Source organism: Pristiophorus japonicus, chromosome 18 (genome assembly GCF_044704955.1).
Source record: "Pristiophorus japonicus isolate sPriJap1 chromosome 18, sPriJap1.hap1, whole genome shotgun sequence".
In the NCBI taxonomy this organism is placed as follows: domain Eukaryota; kingdom Metazoa; phylum Chordata; class Chondrichthyes; family Pristiophoridae; genus Pristiophorus; species Pristiophorus japonicus.
Window position 1 is genome coordinate 26,251,339 of NC_091994.1, and position 16,098 is coordinate 26,267,436.

Below are 16,098 nucleotides of genomic sequence, written 5' to 3' on the forward strand. Positions count from 1 at the left end.
TCGTAAGCCTAGTGCATCTCTCCCAATACCATATGGTATAAGGGAAATGGGAATGAGATCACAGTGGGAGGTGAAAGAAAAGGATGTGACAAACATACAAGTGCAGCTGCCCAAACTGATGCATTTCTAAAATGGCAGCGTTGAAGGAGACTGAAAAGCACTCGAAGTTTTGTAAACTTTTTTTGTTTCAAGCAGTAAACAAAAATATATTTTCAGCAGCATTTCACTACAATGATTTTTGGCTTTGCTCATTTCATAGAAACATAGAAACATAGAAAATAGGTGCAGGAGTAGGCCATTCAGCCCTTCTAGCCTGCACCGCCATTCAATGAGTTCATGGCTGAACATGAAACTTCAGTACCCCCTTCCTGCTTTCTCGCCATAACCCTTGATCCCCCGAGTAGTAAGGACTTCATCTAACTCCCTTTTGAATATATTTAGTGAATTGGCCTCAACTACTTTCTGTGGTAGAGAATTCCACAGGTTCACCACTCTCTGGGTGAAGAAGTTTCTCCTCATCTCGGTCCTAAATGGCTTACCCCTTATCCTCAGACTGTGACCCCTGGTTCTGGACTTCCCCAACATTGGGAACATTCTTTCTGCATCTAACCTGTCTAAACCCGTCAGAATTTTAAACGTTTCTATGAGATCCCCTCTCATTCTTCTGAACTCCAGTGAATACAAGCCCAGTTGATCCAATCTTTCTTGATAGGTCAGTCCCGCCATCCCGGGAATCAGTCTGGTGAACCTTCGCTGCACTCCCTCAATAGCAAGAATGTCCTTCCTCAAGTTAGGAGACCAAAACTGTACACAATACTCCAGGTGTGGCCTCACCAAGGCCCTGTACAACTGTAGCAACACCTCCCTGCCCCTGTATTCAAATCCCCTCGCTATGAAGGCCAACATGCCATTTGCTTTCTTAACCGCCTGCTGTACCTGCATGCCAACCTTCAATGACTGATGTACCATGACACCCAGGTCTCTTTGCACCTGCCCTTTTCCTAATCTGTCACCATTCAGATAATAGTCTGTCTCTCTGTTTTTACCACCAAAGTGGATAACCTCACATTTATCCACATTATACTTCATCTGCCATGCATTTGCCCACTCACCTAACCTATCCAAGTCACTCTGCAGCCTAATAGCATCCTCCTCGCAGCTCACACTGCCACCCAACTTAGTATCATCTGCAAATTTGGAGATACTGCATTTAATCCCTTCGTCTAAATCATTAATGTACAATGTAAACAGCTGGGGCCCCAGCACAGAACCTTGCGGCACTCCACTAGTCACTGCCTGCCATTCTGAAAAGTACCCGTTTACTCCTACTCTTTGCTTCCTGTCTGACAACCAGTTCTCAATCCACATCAGCACACTACCCCCAATCCCATGTGCTTTAACTTTGCACATTAATCTCTTGTGTGGGACCTTGTCGAAAGCCTTCTGAAAGTCCAAATATACCACATCAACTGGTTCTCCTTTGTCCACTTTACTGGAAACATCCTCAAAAAATTCCAGAAGATTTGTCAAGCATGATTTCCCTTTCACAAATCCATGCTGACTTGGACCTATCATGTCACCATTTTCCAGATGCACTGCTATGACATCCTTAATAATTGATTCCATCATTTTACCCACTACTGAGGTCAGGCTGACCGGTCTATAATTCCCTGTTTTCTCTCTCCCTCCTTTTTTAAAAAGTGGGGTTACATTGGCTACCCTCCACTCCATAGGAACTGATCCAGAGTCAATGGAATGTTGGAAAATGACTGTCAATGCATCCGCTATTTCCAAGGCCACCTCCTTAAGTACTCTAGGATGCAATCCATCAGGCCCTGGGGATTTATCGGCCTTCAATCCCATCAATTTCCCCAAAACAATTTCCCGACTAATAAAGATTTCCCTCAGTTCCCCCTCCTTACTAGACCCTCTGACCCCTTTTATATCCGGAAGGTTGTTTGTATCCTCCTTAGTGAATACCGAACCAAAGTACTTGTTCAATTGGTCCGCCATTTCTTTGTTCCCCGTTATGACTTCCCCTGATTCTGACTGCAGTGGACCTACGTTTGTCTTCACCAACCTTTTTCTCTTTACATACCTATAGAAACTTTTGCAATTCGCCTTAATGTTCCCTGCAAGCTTCTTCTCGTACTCCATTTTCCCTGTCCTAATCAAACCCTTTGTCCTCCTCTGCTGAGTTCTAAATTTCTCCCAGTCCCCAGGTTCGCTGCTATTTCTGGCCAATTTGTATGCCACTTCCTTGGCTTTAATACTATCCCTGATTTCCCTAGATAGCCACGGTTGAGCCACCTTCCCCTTTTTATTTTTACGCCAGACAGGAATGTACAATTGTTGTACTTCATCCATGCGGTCTCTAAATGTCTGCCATTGCCCATCCACAGTCAACCCCCTAAGTATCATTCGCCAATCTATCCTAGCCAATTCACGCCTCATACCTTCAAAGTTACCCTTCTTTAAGTTCTGGACCATGGTCTGGACCATGGGACAGTAATGGCGACAGGACGGTAAAGTTTGCTCCCTGGAACAGTTTGCGCCTCAGTCAGCAAAATTGGGCAGCTGGAGGAGCGGGGCACTGAGGGAGGCGTTATACACCTTTCTTGGGTGCTAGGCCGGCTGAGCAAGCGAAAATCCAGAACAAAACAGTCGGCCTCAGAGCGCTCTAAGAGAGACCTGAGGAGAAAAAAAACGGAAATAAAACACCAAAAACATTTCCAATAAATAACTCACGCCACCACAACATAAATCGCAAAAAAAATACAATCACACTTACCTGAGGTCGACATTACTTATCTCACTGCAGCCGCTACAGCTCGGGCTGCCCGCTTTCACAGGCGGTCTCAGCAGGGCGCTCTACGGAGCGCTACGGATCGGGCAGGAGACAAAAATTGAGCCAGTGTCGCAACCAGGGGCATTGCACACTGGTTCACCTCTTCTGGGTGGTAATACTCCGCGTCCCGCCGAAACTGGCCCCGAAAATCCCGGCGGGGCACTGGAAGCTGGCCACCCACCCAGAAGAGCTCATCGTCGCCATTGCCACCCCTCCAGGGCAAAAACATGGGCAGCACCAAGCGGAAAATCCAGCCCCATGATTTAAAAATGTGATCTTTATAGGATAGCTTGTTTGTTAACAAATAGTATAGCATTAAAATCGGCATCAAAATGCAAGTACTGTATATTTATTACTTACCAAATAGGTCAAAGTTTTTCCATTGTTGTTGTTTATCATAGCATTCTATAAGCACTTAAGGATCTCCCTTCATATTATTAGTGTAAAACGACCATGACTAGTTTTTTGGGGCCATCCTAATTTAAAAAAAACTTTGGGTAGAATTTCCCTCCTATGGCTATGAATGAAGAAACATTCCACTCATTATGTAATGGAAGAGAGTGTACAGAATTATGTTGAGTGAAATGTATTCCTCATAATCATGATGTATAATGACTAAGACCTGAAATCTGTCTTGCCGTGGAATTTTTATTTTTGGCGCAGCAATGGAAGTACAGTATGCAAGCTCCTTTTCACTTGAGCTCATTGGTATAGTCACTGCTGTTTTTGCTATGCTATATTTTTCACTCCCAATTGAACCATGGTGCTGTTCCCTATGCATAGCAAATTTCTATTTTATGATAGTGCAGGGTATCGAGGCTAAATTTGTTCTACATGTTTCTTTCCACATGTTTGGGCACATAAAATGATCGATGTAATAATACCAGTGGAAGGCTGGTGTTAATGGACTGTAAACTGAATAAAAGGATATGTTAATTTAAGGGCACCATATATAAGCCAAAATAGCCTTAATTGTAATGCTCTGGGGAGCAGAGGTGCCAAGAAAGGCAACTAAAAACAAATGGTGAGTGTTTTCCCAAAGAAAGAAAGAACTTGCATTTAAATAGTGTCCTGTCACATTCTCTAGAAGTCCCAAAGCACTTCATAGCCAATTAATTACTTTTTAAAATGCAATCACTGTTGTTATGTAGTTAAATTTTCAGCCAATTTGAGGGAGGAGTATTGGGCAAAACACTCGGAAAACCTTCCTGCTTTTCATGGAATAGTGTCATTGGATTTTTCACATCCACCCAACAGACATACATTGCCTTGGTTTAACGTTTCATCTGAAAGAAAATCCTCTGACAATCCAGTACTCTCATTACTGCATTGAAGTGTTAGCCCAGATTATCCATCCAAATCCGTATGGCAAAACAAAGCTTCTGACTCAGAGGCAAGAGTGCTACCAGTTGAGCCAAGCTGATACCTAAAAAGGTCAAATCAACTACAGCCAATATTACCTCAGTGAGCAAACCCTTCTTAATCAATGTGCTAAATTTCAGAGAGATCTAGTGGGTGAGTTCATTGGTAGGAGTGTTGAATGTGATGATTGCTCTGTATTTCTGTACTACTACTGTGTGCATTGCTGAGGGAGTGCTGCATTGTTGGAGGTGCCGTCTTTCGGATGAAGCATTAAACTGAGGCCCCGTCTGCTCTCAAGTGGATGTAAAAGATCCCATGGCACACTTTTGAAGAAAAGCAGGGGAGTTATCCCCAGTGTCCTGGTCAATATTTATCCCTCAATCAACATAACTGATTATCTGGTCATTATCACATTGCTGTTTATGGGAGCTTGCTATGCACAATTGGTTGCCGTGTTTCCTACATTACAACAGTGATTACACTTCAAAAGCTGTAAAGCGCTTTGGGATGTCCCGAGTCATGAAAGGTGCTATATAAATGTAATTCTTTCTTTCTTTCTATGAGTTTATCTATCGCTCATGTACAAAATCTTTTGTCTTAGTCACATTTGTATTGGTCATCTGAGCAGATTTCTGTAACTGTTTTCCAATGATTTCCCAATCCACCATCTCAAAAGCAAGAGCAACAAATGATAGTTATTGGCACAATTGGTTGCATTGTTATAGAACTGGGAGGATCCATAGTCAATGAAGCTGCTTTTTTCAACAAGATTCCATTCCATAAACATGCAGTTGGGCTGTAATGTCATTGCATGCATTTCCCCTTACCCAGGAATTCTCAAAATGCCTTCATTCTGTCTCAAACCTATTTCTATAAAAGAATCAGAATTAAATCTAAGGAATGGGCAGTGCGGGCACTGTGAATATAGAGTAACTCTCTGATCGATAGTTTCCTTCTCACTCCACAACACCTGGCAGAGCTCGGGTAGATCATGAAGAGTGGATAACATGCAGAACCTTGTGTTTTAGGTGCCCAGATAATCTATAAGCCTGAGGGAGCATCAAACTTGCACTAATAAGTAGATACACCCGTTTCAGCAGGAACATCAATTTCCGGGATGCTTTGCTAACTTTTGCTGTTATAATGGAGCCAACACAATCACAACAAAACAACCACTTTATGTGGACTTGCTCGTGATGCCACAACTGATTGAGTAAAAGTGTCCTTTGGCTACACTATTCGAGGATTTCTAAGCCAAATTCACACTGCAATCAGCATAAACTAACTGAGAATCCTACTCTAGCCAGGGCACAAGTTCATCTTTCTTGTATTCGTGGATTCATCAACTGTTTTAAGCTTGTTGGATTAGCATCACCATATATTTTTTTAATAATAAAAACAGAAAATGCTGGAAATCTCAGCAGGTCAGGCAGCATCTGTGGAGAGAAACAGAGTTAACGTTTCAGGTCTGTGACCCTTCGTCAGAACTGGAAAAGTTCGGGATGTAACAGATTCTTAAGGAAGTGCAGGGGCAGGGAAAGGGGGCGGGGAGGAAAGAACAAAAGGGAAGGTCTGTGATAGGGTGGAAGGCAGAAGAGATTTAAGAGACAAAAGGGATGATGGGCAATAATGAGATGTTACTGGCACAAGTTAAGAAACAAAAGATGAATGTACCTGTGGTGTAAATTGTGGAATTCTCACCAGCTCCCATGGGAAAGAGGAAAAAAAGGGCGGGTTTAAAAAAAAGGAGCAAAGGGGAAAAAATATGGGCAGAGGTTATGGTCTGAAATTGTTGAACTCAATGTTGAGTCCAGAAGGCTGTAAAGTGCCTAAATGAAAGATGAGGTGCTGTTCCTCGAGCTTGCATTGAGCTTCATTGGAACAGTGTAGGAGGCCGAGGACAGAGAGGTCAGTGGGAGTGGAGTGGAGAATTAAAGTGACAGGCGAACGGAAGCTCGGGGTCCTGCTTACAGACTGAACGAAGGTGTTCTGCAAAGTGGTCACCCAATCTGCGTTTACTCTCCCCAGTGTAGAGGAGACCACATCGTGAGCAGTGAATATAGTATACTAAATTGAAAGAAGTACAAGTAAATCGTTGTTTCACCTGGAAGGAGTGTTTGGGGTCCTGGACAGTGGGAAGTGAGGAATTAAAAGGGCAGGTGTTGCATCCCCTGTGTTTGCACAGGAAAGTGCCTTGGGAAGGGGAGGGGGTGCTGGGGGTGATTATGGAGTGGACCAGGGTGTCGCAGAGGGGAAGATGTGATTGGTGGTGGGATCACGCTGGAGGTGGCGGAAATGTTGGAGGATGAACGTGAAAGCTGGTGGGGTGAAAGGTGAGAACAAGGGAAATCCTGTCGTGGTTCTGGGAGAGAGGGGAAGGGATGAGAACAAATGTGCGGGAAATAGAATGGATACGGTCGAGGGCCATGTTAACCATGGAGGAGGGGAATCCTCGATTAAGGAAAAAGGAAGACATATCAGAGGCACTAGTATGGAAGATGGCAATGTCAGAACAGATGTGACGGATACGGAGAAACTGGGAGAATGGAATGGAGTCCTTACAGGATGCGGGTGGGAGGAAGTGTAGTCCAGGTAGCTGTAAGAGTCAGTGGGCTAATAATGAATGTTTGTCAATAGACTATCCCCAGAAATGGAGTCAGAGAAGTCGAGGAAGGGAAGAGAAGAGTCAAAGATGGACCATATGAAGGTAAAGGAAGGGTGGAAATTGGATACAAAGTGAATAAAATTTTCTAGTTCAGGGCGAGAGCATGAAACGGCACCGATAAAGTCATCAATGTACCGGAAAAAGAGGTGAGGGAGGGGACCCAAGTATGACTGGAACAAAGAATGTTCCACACATCCCACAAAAAGGCAGGCAAGCTAGGACCATGCGGGTTCCCATAGCAACACCTTTAATTTGGAGGAAATGAATGGAGTCGAAGGTGAAGTTGTTCAATGTGAGAACAAGTTCAGCCAGGCGGAGGAAGGTGGTAGTGGATGGGGACTGGTTGGGCCTCTACTCAAGGAAGAAGCGGAGCGCCCTCAGGCCATCCTGGTAGGGGATGGAAGTGTTGAGGGATTGGACGTTCACAGTGAAATGGAGATGTTTGGGGCCTGGAAACTGGAAACTGTTAAAGTGGCAGAGAGCATCGGAAGAGTTGTGGATGTAGGTGGGAAGAGAGTGGACAAGGCGAGAAAAAATAGAGTCGTGATAGGAAGAAGTAAGTTCCGTGGGGCAAGAACAGACTGAAACAATGGATCTACCAGGGAAGTCCTGTTAGTGGATCTTGGGAAGGAGGTAGAGTGGATTGTGCGGGATTGGGGAACTATGAGTTTGGTGGCTGTGGAGGGAAGAACTCCAGAGGGAAGAACTCCTCAGTGACAGTCTGAGAATGATGGCTTGATGTTCAGCAGTGGGGTCATGGTCCAGGGGGAGGTAGGAGGAGATGTCAGAATGTTGGCGATTAGTCTCTGCAAGGTAGAGGTTGGTTCGCCAAATAACAACACCGCTATCGTTGTCAGCAGGTTTAATGACAATGTTGGGGTTGGATCTGAGAGAGCGGAGTGCTGCAAGTTCAGAGGGAGGGAGGTTAGAGTGAGTGTCAGCAGTTTGCAATGAAAAGATCTAGAGAGGGTAAGAGACCCCACCCCCCCTTTTTTTTCTCTTTCCCATGGCAGCTGGTGATGATTCCGCCACTCGCACCCCATCTAGACTCATCTTTTGTTTCTTAACTTGTGCCATTACCGTCTCATTTTTTCCCATCATCCCTTTTGTCTCTTAAATCACTCCTGCCTTCCACCCTATCACAGACCTTCCCTTTTGTTCTGTTCTCCCCTTTGTAAGTGGTTTTGCCCTTGGTGGTTTCGAATCACCCCCTTTACAACAGTTCTAGACACTGGAATTATAGTGGTGAACAGAAATACACAGTTATAGCCAGATCTTTTGGTCTCAACCATCACAATGCTTTTATTCAAGTTAAAGCACACATCTGCACCCACCCAATAAAAACATACCCTGGTGGTGTAAAACAAACAAATACAGTAAAACACATAACCCTGGCCCGTCTGAACAGGCCCCTGATGCGAAGTACCCATGAGTAAAACACCCCTGCTTGGATTCAAAATTGCACCCACCGAATCTGTCCAACACAATTGTGCGTACGCTTATGATCCTTGCAAAAACGTCCCCATTAAAACCCCCTAAGGCTTGGTTGGGACACACGACACCCTTTCACACTATGCGGTGGTCTTAAAGATGCGTGGGCTGGGATAAATGCTCACCAATTACCCCTCTGGCTTACTCGCTGCTTCTCCCAATGAGGTGCATCTTCTAGGTCTGTGGTATTCAAGTCCAGTCTCAAGGACAGCTTCCCAGTCGAAATAGCGAGGCTCTCTTTGCTCGTAGATGGTGTTTCTTCTCTCCGTCCTAGACGGAGTGCTCAGTCATTGTACATTGAACGATACAAGCAGGCGTAGAAGAGGGGAGGGTGAGGGAAGGCTGCAAACTGCCACTCTTATATCTGCAAAATGCTGCTTCTTACGCCAAAAGTTCAACTGTTCCTTCCCTGAGGCAGTGCAACTGAAAGAGCAAAATCAATGTCCTCGGCCTCTTCCTTTGTTACTGGCTGTTTCCTCAATAAGGCTCCAACGAGTCTGTGTGGTCGAAAAGCTTCCCTTTGTGTCCTGAGAACTGACCAATCTGCTTGATCACTCACTGATTGCCTGACAAAGGGCCTGTCCATCAACCATTCCTGCCATTTCAGCCATTGGTTCTTGCCCACCTGATGTGTATTCCTGTGGAACACGTTTGGACCTGTCAAAAGTCAGGCTACTCTGCTCCTCTGCAGTAACAGAAAATGTGTCCAAGCAATGTCCAAAACGTAAGTCAAAAAGTATTTTTACACCAAATTCTTACACCTTTCACTACCCCTGCACCTCCTTAAGAATCTGTTACATCTTGAACTTTTCCAGTTCTGACAAAGGGTCACAGACCTGAAACATTAACTTTATTTCTCTCCACAGATGCTGCCTGACCTGCTGAGATTTCCAGCATTTTCTGTTTATATTTCAGATTCCAGCATCCACAGTATTTTGCTTCTGCTTATATTTTTATTTTAGTTCAACAGAAAGATAACTTCTTTGAAGTTGGCAATAATTCTTTCTAGTTGCTTTGTTTTTTATGTAGTCATTCACTGCTTAACCATGATAACATTGCTTGATGTTTCTAAACAGAAATGATTTTTTTTGGCATTGAGTGCTAAAGTTACCTCCTCCTAAGCTTCTTCCAATGCCATTTATGAGACAGTTGTTGAGAGGGAACCTTGGTTCAGTTGTCTGAATTTTCATTCTTCCCTGTGTGCTTCGCCTCTAGCTTATACCACTTTTCTACTCTCTGGGGCTGAAATTCACCGTCCCCGAAGATTTGGGCGGTCAACCGAAAAAATCGATCGGCCGCCACTGTCGGGTACTTTTCCCGCCGCGAGTCATATTCAGCTCGGGGAGGATTTCAGCGGTGTTCACTTCCGCCAGAAACGGCGCGGTGAAGCCGCAGTAAAGGAAGGTTTCCAGCGGTGAGCTCTGCAGCGTGCGGGCCGCTGGAAAGGGACTACCACGGCGACATTCACCGAGGAAAAGGTAGGACTTTTCCCGGCAGTGCCCCCGCGAGGTTTTCGATGTGGTGCTCGAACGCGACACCACTGGGGCCCTTTGGTAGGTAAAAAGTTTTATTACTTATTATTGTTTTTATTTCATTTTTCAGCATGCATCTGCAGTATTTATCTTTTGGAAAAGTTGTATTACTTGTTATTGTTTTCATTTCATTTTCCATGGTCCCGCAGTATTTATCTCTTGACATAGTTTTATTAATTGTTTTGGCTTCATTAAACCTGCTGAGTGCTGCTCAGAGGTTTTCACATACCCCTGTACTTTTGTACAACTTTCAGGTCTGACTCTTTAGTGGGCTGCAGAGACCTGCTTGGCAGGGTTCACCCTGAGGATGGGAGGAGTGTTGGGAGGGAGACACCTGGTACACCTGGTCAGAGGCAGGGCAGCACGCAGGAGAAGGCGTCGCCGTCAGCACCGTGCAGCCAGGCAGTGGGCAAGGGAGGCAGCAGCCATGATTCCTTCATGCTGCGCCAGACCAGTGTGCTCGCCGTCGTCACTGACTCAAAATCAGGATTGCGGTTGGCTGCTTGGGGACAAGGGATATCCCCTGTGGCTGCTCACTCCTCTGCAGAACCCCAGGGCAGTGCCAGAGCATGCATACAATGATGCTCATTGTGCCACCAGGTGCATCCTTAAGCAGAGATTCCGATGCCTGGACCGCTCTGATGGCACCTTGCAGTACCCTTCTCAACAGGTCTCCATAATCGTCATGGAATCATGAGGGGTCAGCCGCTGGAGGTTGAGCCAGCAGTACCACCTGAGGAGGAGGAGGAGGCGCAGGAAGAGGAGGAGGAACCCCGTCGCCTCAGAGCTAGGAGGCGTCGACCCATCGCCACCCTGGGAGGGCTGGGTGCAGACTGGCCAGCACCCTCCCGGGAGGGTGCGTCCTCAAATATATGGAGGTGCCTGACACCTCCCCTGCAATCTCCCTCCATGCATTATGTACTGCCTGTCTGCCAGGTCTCCCCATGTCAGAAACTGTATTCTACTTCTATCCTCCACACCGTCCATCAGTGTCTCCAGTTCCATATCAGTGAGCCTGTTGGCTCTCCTTGCACCTCTTACACCAGCCATCCTTCCAAACTCCTTCCCCCCTCAGGGTCTTGCTGCTAACCCTGCCCTTTAAAAAGGAGCTGACTCATTAGAAACCCTTACCTGCATGCTGAATGTCTCAGTGGTGATAACGCTCAAATTAAGACAGTCACACCGCTGAAAAATCCACTTTGGTAGGGTTCATTAGCGCTGGAACCCATTTGTTTACTATTGGAGCTGAATATGGGATGGCCCTGCCATGAAAATATTTTGGCACTAATGGCCACAAAAAGGTGGGGTGAGCACCAGCTTTCCAGCGGTACTGAATTTTGGACCCAATGTCTTTCCTGCCAGAGATTGAGAAATGGCTCTCTATGTGCAGCACTGCATTCATATACAAATGCACCAGGCTACTGCGTTTCTGAGCATTCTGGCCATTGTCAGTAAACCATTTTAATGGATATTTTGGATTCACATTTTAATCTTTCTAACTTGTTCTGTTGAAGAGTCTTTGAAGAACAACTGGGGAAGAATAGTTTTGTTCTTCGTGATCATAATGGGCAGCTGGTGTCACTGCCTATAGCTCTCTATGATTCGTCGTTGGAGGGAGCCCGGTTGCCGTTGGCAGAGTTCCGATTGCCGTTGGAGAGGGCCCGGTCGCCGTTGGTGGAGTTCCGATTGCCGTTAGAGGGGGCCCGGTCGCTGTTGGAGGGGGCCCGGTCGCCGTTGGAGGCTCACCTGGCTCGCCGGGCGGTGTCGGGGATCGGGTGGGGCAGCTGAGTCGACGTCGAAGGAGCAGATCACCAGAGAAAGTCGCTGAAGGAGGGAAAAGGTCCAGGCCCAGTTCACTGCTGCAGTAGGAGGCTCGGTCGTCATTGTTGGTGGTCCGGTCGTTGTCGAAGAGTGGTGTGAGGTTTAGGAGGAAAGTTCGCGCATGAGGTAGGCCAGAATTTGTGGATTATAGGATTTCAGGTAAAATTTAAGAGAATGTCGTCCCTATTAGGGTCTATTAAGGTTCGGGAAGGTGGAGGTTGAGAATTAAAGTTGCTGGATGGCTCAAGATGGCTCAAGATTCTAGGTTTAAGTTTGTTTTCTCAGGGGAGCTCCTCGGGGAGCTGCCACCTCGGCGGCCATCTTTCCACCTCCAACCACGACCGGACCTCCTCTAGCGACGACCAGACCTCCTCTAGCAATGACCAGACCTCCTCTAGCGACGACCAGACCTCCTCTAGCGATGACCAGACCTCCTCTAGCGACAACCAGACCTCCTCTAGCGATGACCAGACCTCCTCTAGCGATGGCCAGACCTCCTCTAGCGAAGACCAGACCTCCTCTAGTGATGACCAGACCTCCTCTAGCGATGACCAGACCTCCTCTAGTGATGGCCAGACCTCCTCTAGCGATGACCAGACCTCCTCTAGCGATGACCAGACCTCCTCTAGTGATGGCCAGACCTCCTCTAGCGATGACCGAACCTCCTCTAGTGATGGCCAGACCTCCTCTAGCGATGACCAGACCTCCTCTAGCGATGACCAGACCTCCTCTAGTGATGGCCAGACCTCCTCTAGCGATGACCAGACCTCCTCTAGCAATGACCGAACCTCCTCTAGTGATGGCCAGACCTCCTCTAGCGATGACCAGACCTCCTCTAGCGATGACCAGACCTCCTCTAGTGATGGCCAGATCTCCTCTAGCGATGACCAGACCTCCTCTAGTGATGGCCAGACCTCCTCTAGCGATGACCAGACCTCCTCTAGTGATGGCCAGACCTCCTCTAGCGATGACCAGACCTCCTCTAGCGATGACCAGACCTCCTCTAGTGATGACCAGACCTCCTCTAGCGATGACCGGACCTCCTCTAGCAACGACCGGACCTCCTCTGGCGACAATCAGACCTCCTCTAGCGACGACTGGGCCCCCTCCAGCGGCGTTCGGGCCTCCTCTATCGATGAGGACTGGGCCTCTCCTCTCCAGCGACGCCAATTGGCCTCTCCTTCTCCCTCAACGACGGCTGGACCTCAACTCCTCAACGGTGATCGGGCTTTCTTCCCCTTCAATGATGACTGGGCCTCTCCTTCCCCACTGACGACCTGGCCTCTTCTCCCCTAGCACGTGGTGAGTACCATGGCTGTGACCACCCTGATCTTCCACACTGAACTCCAGGGGAGCGGTGACCCCCTCAATGTCTGCCCCCTACCACCTACCATCAAATGTGCTACTCAGTACCGAGCTTGCGGCCAACATCTCGCCGTAAACAACTAAGCTCATATAGCAGTGCCTGGTCTCCAGTAGTCTCGGACCCCCTGGAACAAGACCTTGCTCAGCTAAGCCCATGTGGTGATCGGTGTGCAACGTTAAAAGAACTCATGCACAGGCATCTTCCACTCATTTAATATGAAGTTCGGGGCTTGGAACGTCAGGACCCTAATGGACAACTCCAACAGCGACAGGCCGGAACGCCGTACTGCCATAGTTGCCCAGGAGCTTAGACTCTTTGACATCAACATCGCCGCCCTAAGTGAGACCCAGCGTGCAAGGGAAGGCCAGCTTAAAGAACATGGTGGAGGTTATACCTTTTTCTGGAAAGGAAAATCAGAGGAAGAACACCGCCTTCATGGAGTTGGCTTCGCCGTCAAAAATGAACTGGTCGGCTGCCTCAAAAACTCCCTCTGCAGGATTAACAAACGCCTTACCCTATCCCGGAACCAATGCGCCACAGTCATCAGTGCATATGCCCCAACAATTGGATTCAACGGATGAGGCTAAAGAGGGTTTTTATTCCAACCTCGAGCCATCCCTGTCCTGCATCCCCAAGGACGACAAATTAATCCTCCTAGGAGACTTTAATGCCAGGGTCAGCAAAGACACAGCCCTCTAGGGAGGCGTGATTGGCAGAGAGGGGTAGGGAAATCCAACTCCAACGGTGTCCTACTCCTGACAAAATGTCTAGAGCGTGAACTCCTCATCACCAACACCCTGTTCCGCCAGAGGGACAAATACAAGACATCGTGGCAACATCCTCGCTCCAAACACTGGCACCTGCTGGACTATGTCATCATCCGAGCCAAGGATCGCAAGGTAGTGCGCATCACCCACGCCGTGACAGGAGCTGATGATTGCTGGACAGACCATCGCCTAATCCGATTCATCATCAATATTAACATAGCCCCAAAGCAGAGGGGACAGCAGAAACAGTGCCGCAAAAAAATTAATGCCGGGGCACTTAAAGACTCAGCTAAGAGAACCCTATACAGCCAGTGCCTCACAGCCAATCTGGTGTGCCTTGATGACCCTGAGATGCTCAATGCCCACAGCGCTTGGTCTGTCCTACAGGCCTCCATAACCAGTGCCTGTGAAAATACACTTGGTTACTCAACCAGAAAACACCAGGACTGGTTTGATGAAAACGATCAGGAGATCCAAGAACTAATAGATCATAAGCGCAGAGCATTTCTGAGCCTCAAGTAACAACCAAGCTCAGGTGCTACAAAGCAACGTTACAGATGGCTCAAGGCTGAGGTCCAACAAAAAACCCAGGACCTAAAGAACAGGTGGTGGATGGAGAAAGCGCAGGTGATACAACAACTAGCCGACAGCCACGACATACGAGGATTCTTCACTGCAGTCAAGGCCACCTATGGTCCAAACTCCCAAGGCTCCATCCCACTCCTGGCCAAGAACGGGGAAACACTCATCAAGGACACCGAGTCTGTCAGGGCCCGCTGTAAGGAGCACTTTGAAGATGTCCTCAATCGAGACTCTGCCTTTGACTCGAGCGTTCTCGACTCCATCCCATAGCATGCAACCCGTCGCCACCTCAGTGAAACCCCAATGCTGCAAGAGGTAGGCAAAGCCATAAAACAGCTCAAGAACAACAAGGGTACGGGTGCGGATGGAATTCCTGCTGAGGCATTAAAATATGGCGGAGAGGCGCTGCTGGCGCGGATACATGACCTCATCTCTCTCATTTGGAGGGAGGAGAGCATGCCGGGGGATCTCAGAGATGCAGTGATCGTGTCCATTTTTAAAAAGAGGAACAAATCCGACTGTGGCAACTATAGGGGAATCTCCCTGTTATCAACCACTGGGAAGGTTGTTGCTAGAGTCCTCTTCAACCGTCTTCTCCCTGTGGCCGAGGAGCACCTCCTGGAGTCACAGTGCGGATTTCGGCCACTACGGGGCACAACGGACATGACCTTTGCAGCGCGACACTGCAGGAAAAATGCAGGGAGCAGCGCCAGCCCTGATGCATGGCCTTTTTCAACCTTACAAAGGACTTTGACACTGTCGACCGTGAGGACTTATGGAGCTTCCTCCTCCGTTTTGGGTGGCATCAAAAGTTTGTCAACATCCTTCGCCTGCTCCATGATGACATGCAGCTGTAATCCTTGCCAGCAGATCTGTTACAGGTCCATTCTACGTCCGAGCCGTGGTCAAATAGGGCTGCGTCATCACTCCAACCCTCTTTTCAATCTTCCTCGCTGCCATGCTCCACCTCACTGTCAACAAGCTCCCCTCTGGAGTGGAACTAAATTACAAAACCAGTGGGAAGCTGTTTAACCTATGCCGCCTCCGGGCCAGGTTCAAGACCACCCAAACCTCTGTCGTTGAGCTACAGTACGCAGATGACGCCTGCGTCTGCGCACATTCGGAGACTGAACTCCAGGATATAGTCAATGTATTCACCGAGGCATATGAAAGCATGGACCTTATGCTTAACATCCGTAAGACAAAGGTCCTACACCAACCTGTCCTCGCCGCACAGCACAGTCCCCCAGTCATCAAGATTCACGGCGCGGCTCTTGACAACGTGGACCACTTCCCATACCTCAGGAGCCTCTTGTCAACAAAGGCAGACATTGATGCGAAGATTCAACATCGCCTCCAGTGCGCCAGTGCAACCTTCGGCCACCTGAGGAAAAGAGTGTTCGAAGACCAAGCCCTCAAACCTACCACCAAACTCATGGTCTACAGGGCTGTAGTAATTCCCGCCCTCCTGTATGGGTCAGAGGCATGGACGACTTACAGAAGACACCTCAAGTCGCTGGAGATATATCACCAACAATGTCTCCGCAAGATCCTGCAAATCCCCTGGGAGGACAGGCGCACCAACATCAGTGTCCTCGCTCAGGCTAACATCCCCAGCATTGAAGCACTAACCACACTAGATCAGCTTCGTTGGGCAGGCCACT

General features: G+C 47.9%; 1 long non-coding RNA gene across 2 annotated transcripts in view; it reads left to right on the plus strand.

Moving 5' to 3' along the window:
* LOC139229168 (uncharacterized) overlaps positions 1-16,098 on the plus strand; it is a 98,738-nt gene that overhangs the window by 68,986 nt on the left and 13,654 nt on the right. For both annotated transcript variants that reach the window (XR_011587670.1, XR_011587669.1), the window contains one exon: positions 9,582-9,919. This is a non-coding gene — a long non-coding RNA (uncharacterized lncRNA). The remainder of the gene's footprint in view (positions 1-9,581; positions 9,920-16,098) is intronic.